At 48.8% G+C, this 6,684-nt stretch overlaps 1 long non-coding RNA gene across 1 annotated transcript; it reads left to right on the top strand.

Moving 5' to 3' along the window:
- Nucleotides 1-297: 297 nt before the first annotated feature.
- On the top strand, nt 298-6,327 carry LOC311527018. Its single transcript, XR_014713223.1, has 2 exons — nt 298-1,738; nt 4,528-6,327. It is a non-coding gene; the product is annotated as an uncharacterized lncRNA (long non-coding RNA).
- Nucleotides 6,328-6,684: the final 357 nt, after the last annotated feature.

The following is a 6,684-nucleotide window of genomic DNA, read 5'->3' as shown; positions in this document are numbered from 1 at the left end:
CCTCAGTGGGGCAAGAGCTCTGCATGGAGGGGGGTCTCTTGGGTCCCACGGGAGCAGAACTCGGGAATGGAGATGAGAACTGAAAAGGGGCCTGACACTGTCTGTGGGCACCACACTGGTCACTGCCCAGCATGGGCCCTACCGTTTCCTAGTGGCAGTGTCATCAGGCAGCAGATGATGTCAGAGGGAGTAACGAAGCCCTGGACGATCTGCAGCTGAGAGGGGCAAGAAGCAGCAGGACTCCAGGACAGCTGGGAGGAGTCGGAGGGTGGGGCTCTAGGTGTAGTGTGTGTGTGTGGGGGGGGGGGGGGAGCCTCTGTGGAGGGACTAAGGACTGTGTTGGCCTGGATGTGGGGATGTGCAATCCTGGGGAAAGGGCTGTGATGGATGCTGCTAGACTGGGGCTGCGGACCGGGAGTGAACCCTTTGGACTCAGATTCGTTTGTGTCCTGAGGGAAGGCAGAGGCTAGGGAGCAACATACCCCGCTAACCTGGAGTTCTGACTGAGCAGCCAGCAAGCTGCTACCTCGCCAGGCTAGCACATCCAGCTTTATGTGGAGTTAGAGGCTTCAGAGGGCGGGTGAAGGTTTTGGCCACCTCCAGAGATGGAGGGAGGGACGGGGCTATGTTTCACTGTTGTTGTGAATTCCCCGATTGCCGGTTGGCTGGTTGGTGTATTCCCATCCCCCTGACAAATATTTTGTTAGCGCAATGGTCTCAGAACGCCACTGGGTCTTTGTGTGAGGAGTTTCCAGACCCACATAAGCAAAGGGGGTCTCTGCCTGACCCAAAGAGGACTGGCTGCAGCAGCCTCGCCACCCTTGGACAGGTACCAGCAGCTGTGCTGCATACAGTTGTTGGGGACACTGTATGCCTAGTGTTGGCATGACCACTAGGTAACTCGAGGGAATGGAAGACCACGAGTGTTAATGAAGCCCCCTCGCACTAGGCCCATGTGTTTTTGGCCCCCCTTTTTGCCTGGAGGCACTTGCAGCAGCTCTGCGTACGAAGTGTCCTTGACCCCCCCCGCCTGGAGGCACTCACAGCAGTTATGCTGAGGATCTGCAACAATATGTTGCAGAGTTAGACTGCCTAAAACTAAGCAAGGCCAAACAGGGCAAATATAAAAAAATAATGCTAAATAAAGCAGCTTTATGTATGGTTTAATAAATAATACAAAAAACAAAAAAACTAGCTGGGAACTGGATTGCCTGGCTATATAAATACTTAAGGCAGCTTGCTATTAAATAAGTATGCTAAAAAAAAAAGAATGTATAAAAGCCTGTGTAACTTCCTGCCCTGTATGCAGGATTTAAAATTTTATTTTTTTTGTACCTTTTTGCAGCTGCAAATAAACTTTTCTGCTTCTCCACCCCGTTGTAATTATTGGGTGTAGCACACCAGGTAGCAAACCAACCCAAGTTGTTTTTTAGCCTTTCGGCACTGGGTGCCGGCAACAGCTTTTGGCATCCCTGGGTGAGCGACGAGGCTGCAATTTAGCCTTGCCCGGACCCCTCCTGGAGGTCGAGGATTGCGGCGAGAACCAATGCCCAGCGCGCACCGGTGAGTTCATCGGGGGCCTCGGAGGAGACGCGATTTGATCGACCCCGGAGGGCACAACGGTGCAATGCACTCATATAGTGGAGAAGCAGTTGTGGACGACGGTGAGGAACCAGTCCCTTGGACATGGGGGAGGAGCAGCTGCGGATGACGGTGAGGAACCGGTCCCTTGGATAAGGTAGGAACCTTTTGAAATCCGGATTGTATGCTCTGTTGGAACCTGGGGACGCCCAGAGTTACCCTGTAGGTATGGGACAGGGACAGAGCTTGGGGGTTAGGGCACAGTGTACGCCCCTAGAATGCATTCTAGCAAACTGGAAGGTATCTGGTGCGGATCCGATAACTAAGAGCCAATTAAAACGATTCTGTACAGTTGACTGGCCTCAATATCAACTAGAGGACCAGGAGTGGTGGCCACCAGGATGGTCAATTAATTACAACACGATCCTCCAATTAGTTTTGTTTTGTCACTGAATGGGTAAATGGAATGAATATTTGTATGCACAAGTGTTTATGGCTTTAAGAAATAGAACAGAGCTGTAATTCTGCAGAGCTGTAATCTGACTCCGACTGGTTCGGTAGTAGCTAATGTTAGTCCCCAGACCCCCACCCCCACTGTAATGGCAGAGCCGGTGTCCCCTTCAGCCCCCACACCCCCACCTTATAAGGGTAGTATGCCTCGGGTTACAGAGATTGCCCCCTCGGTGGGACTCTATCCTTTGCTTACGGAGACTGTTGTGGCTTGCCCAGGGGCAGACGGATGTCAGGCTACCACTATGCAAGTTTACACCCATGTGCCATTCAATCCCATAGACCTAGCAGCTTTTAAAACACAGGCTGGGGAATTCTCAACGAACCCAAGCAGGTTTATTTCAGTCTTTGAGGGGTGCCTCAGTAGTCACAAGCCGGATTGAGACGACTGTAATATCCTCCTAAGAACTCTGTTGTCTGAGGTAAAGGAATCAGGTTACAGCTAAGGGGAGCGTCAGCGTTCAAGCAAAAAAAAAAAAAAAAAAGCTATCTATCAAATTCCTACCCCAAGTAATCGTAAGCGGCTCAGGGCATTTCTGGGTATGGCAGGCTTTTGCAGGATATGGATCCCAAAGTTTGGACTGTGGGCTAAACCCCTGTACGACTGTGTAAAAGGAGCAGATCATGACCCCTTCTATTGGACCCCAGAGGCTGACAGGGCATTTAAAATCCTAAAAAGAAAACTGATGGAAGCCCCGGCTCTGGGCCTGCCGGATCTCTCTAAGCCATTTCAGTTGTATGTACATGAACGAAAGGGGGTGGCCCTAGGAGTGCTCACACAGCTGTTAGGAGCATGGAGACGTCCAGTGGCTTCTTTTTCTAAGCAACTGGATCAGGTTGCAAAGGGTTGGCCGGCATGATTACGCTCACCCAGGCTAGGATTGCTCGGTACCAGGCTAAGCTGTTAGAGAACTCTGAAGTCACCCTACAGCCTTGCGCCTCCCTTAACCCAGACACTCTCTTGCCAAAAATAAAGGAACAAAAGCATGACTGTTTAGAGATCATAGATGCCCAGTACTCCAGCCGTCCGGATTTAAAGGATGTACCTCTCCCAAATGCAGATTATGAGTGGTACACTGATGGTAGCAGTACTGTAATAGATGGGCAAAGGAGGGCGGGTTATGCTGTTGTGACCCTCCATGACACTGTGGAAGCTGAAGGTTTGCCTGTGGGACCTCTGCCCAGCTTGCCGAACTAATAGCCCTGACCTGTGCACTTGAACTGTCAAAAGGAAAGCGGGTCAACATTTTTACTGATTCAAAGTATGCTTTTAGTGTGCTGCATGCTCATGCTGGCCTATGGAAGCAAAGGGGAATGCTGACAGCCCAAGGCTCCCAGTCAAGTACGGGCCCCAAATCCTCCAGCTCCTAGAAGCCGTACAACTTCCCTTGGGAGTGGCGGTGGTACACTGTAAAGCCCATCAAAGGGAGGATCAAGATGTGGCCAGAGGTAACATCCAGGCAGGTAGAGAGGCTAAGCGTGCTGCCACCCTGCCATCCCCTCAGACTGAGAACGCCCATATGCATGCCCTTATCCCATCAGTAGGAGAGCTTCCAACCCCTCAGTACTCTGGGGAGAAAAGACAGATAACTGACAAACTCAGTCTCCGGGAAAAGGAGGGATGGCTCCATTCCCCAGAAGGGAAGGTCCTCTTACCAAAGGGCCTAATCCGGCCGGTACTGCAGAAACTACATCAAACCACTCATGCTGGCGGGAAAGCACTTATCCAGCTAATGGAAAAATACTTTATCACTTCCGGAGTCCGACCCCTGGCTGCCTAGGTACAAGTGAACTGTTTAGTCTGCCAAAAAAATAACCCCCAACCAGGACATCCTGTGCCACCAGCTGCCCTAGAACCCACTCCAGGCCCCGGACAAGTGTGGCAAATAGTCTTTACTGAGTTTCCCCGGATCCAAGGGTTCAAATATCTCCTTGTCATAGTGGATCAGTTCAGCACGTGGCCAGAAGCCTTCCCATACCGTAATTGCATTTTCAGAACAGTGGCCCTAAGGTTGTTAAGGAGATCGTTCCTCGCTTTGGACTCCCCCTGTGAATGGAATCTGACAACGGGACACATTTCACGTCAAAAATCATTCAAAGCATCTCGCATGCCTTACAGATCCCCTGGAAACTCCATACGCCCTGGAGACCGCAAGCCAGTGGTGTAGTGGAGCGTACCAATCAGACCCTTAAATGGCATCTCTCAGAAGTGTGCCAAGAAGCCTCACTGCGATGGCCTGATGCTTTGCCCCTCGTCCTACTTCGTATCCATGTTCTCCCTAAGGGTAAATTAGGGCTTAGTCCCTTTAAAATTATGTTCAGAAGGGCATGGCCTATGAATGGCACCCCGGTTCTGTCAGGGGAATGGGAGTTGGGTAATGTTTTTTTGTCACAGTATATGTGTTCCCTGTCTGCTGTTCTCTTGTCTCTTCACAGGTATACCAAGGATTCCCAGCCTCTCCCCTTGGACTCTTCCGTCCACTCCTTACAGACCGGTGACTCTGTGCTTGTTCGTACCTGGAAAGATGAGCCTCTCCAAAAAAAGTAGAAAAAACCCTATACCATCCTGCTGATCTCCCATACAGCGGCAAAAATCAAGGAACACAAGAACTGGATCCATCACTCTCGTCTGAAGGCAGTACCCGCCCCCTCGTCAGCAGGACAGTGAACCGTCCAAGCTGCTGACTCCTCATCTAGTGACGATCTTGGGCTAAAGCTACTATTTAAAAAACACAAATAGTGGGCACCTTAACGCTAAAATGAGCCCACCCAGGTACTAAAGACCCTGGGTTAAAAAAACTCTGGTAATAATTAATTGGGTAACATTGTTGTTCTCTGTATTGGTATTTCCAAACTGTGCATATTGGGAGCATAACTCCTTTGTTTTGCTTGCGCACCATGTTGCTACTTTAACAAACCAGACTGATTGCTGGGTATGTGCTCCTACTCCACTGTCCCCCAAAACGGGAATGCCCCTTGACATGCTGCCCCTGACCCTAGCAGAATTAGCCGCCACCAAAGAGCAGGAAAGAACGGACTTGCCGTTCTGGAATAAGACCTCTTTACAGCAAGCCACCTATCAGGACCAGGAGTATTCAGTTGCAGTACTCACTGAGGGAGTGTTATGTTTTACCCAAAACCAATCTAATCACTATGAGCGTCCTGTAAAAAAAAGCTCCTGTGTTATTACACAGTGGGCTGATGGGTATTGGATAAAGACCAAAAGGGGAGGCCAGCAGTGTGGGTGTAATGATTCCTCCCCTTTTAAAAAAACTCTTTCAAATAATCTTACCACACAAAAAAGGTCTAAAAATATAACTTGCCATCCAGTTAATATCTCCAATGTAGCAAGCCAATGGTGGGTTTATAGTGGTCCCTATGGCAAGTGTAGTTTAAATGGCACAATTAAAAACGCCCCCACTTGTACCCAATCAAAAAAATGGGATGCCCCCTTAGGGGCATATAAACTGTTTAAAAAAGCAGCCAAAGCAGCCTTAAATATCCCAGGAATCCCCTTAAAAAACAGTCCTTACTGGGCCCTACAGGGTCACTATTTTGTATGTGGCCGAAAGGCTTACAAGGTGCTGCCAGCCAACTGGACAGGTAGCTGTTATACAGCTCATGGAGTTCCTCATCTTTCTATAACTGCCACACTGACCAAAAAAAAAAATTAGAAATGCCCAAGACACCTCTGTTACGTCACAAAAAAAAACCCTGCGGTAACTGACTACGGCATTGGAGGGCAATATAAAAAATTCCCGCACAACCAAGAAGCTTGTAGGGTGCTCTGTACTAAAAATAGCGCCACTGTTTACCGGGCCAGCCATGGCATGCATAGGCCGCTATACTGTAAGGCTGCAAATGATACTTAAAAAAATAGCCTTAAAGTTAAAAACCTCAGTTAATAATTTAAAATCAGCAGTAAAAACATTAAATAAAGAGGTACAGCAGCTCAGGACGTTTTCCCTCCAAAACAGGCTGGCTTTGAACTATCTCTTGGCATCCCAAGAAGGGGTTTGTGCCCTCGTCGGGCCCCAATATTGTATATATGTAAATAATACCAATTATAAAATCTATAAAAAAGTGGTACAGGCTAAGTCCCATGCCCGAGCCGGAGCACAGGTTGCCTATACTGCCCCAGAGAGCGATTGGTTGCAAACCTTGTTTTCAGGCTGGGGTTTGTCGTCCTGGCTTGGTGGTTTATTTCGCCTGTTATTAAAACTTCTTTTTCCTGTATTGCTTGTATTACTGGTATTATGCTCTGCAGTATCATGTGTCAGGGCTCTTTTGCAAAAGTTAATAAGTCATTCTCTTCAGGGCTATCACAAAGTGCTTATGCAAAATCCTATTATAAAAAAATAAATAGCCCAAATAAAAAAACTCAAAGCCAAGGCTCTTAAGTGTTCTCAAAGAAGGAAGTTGTTGGGGACACTGGGGCATGGCCACTAGGTAACTTGAGGGAATGGAAGACGACGAGTGTCGATGAAGCCCCCTCGCACTAGGCCCAGGTGTCCTTGGCCCCCCCTCCCGCCTGGAGGCACTCACAGCAGTTATGCTGAGAATCTGCAACAATATGTTGCAGAGTCAGACTGC

Source organism: Lepidochelys olivacea, assembly GCF_965140295.1.
Source record: "Lepidochelys olivacea isolate rLepOli2 genome assembly, chromosome: 1".
In the NCBI taxonomy this organism is placed as follows: Eukaryota; Metazoa; Chordata; order Testudines; family Cheloniidae; genus Lepidochelys; species Lepidochelys olivacea.
This window is presented reverse-complemented; position numbering and strand designations above follow the sequence as displayed.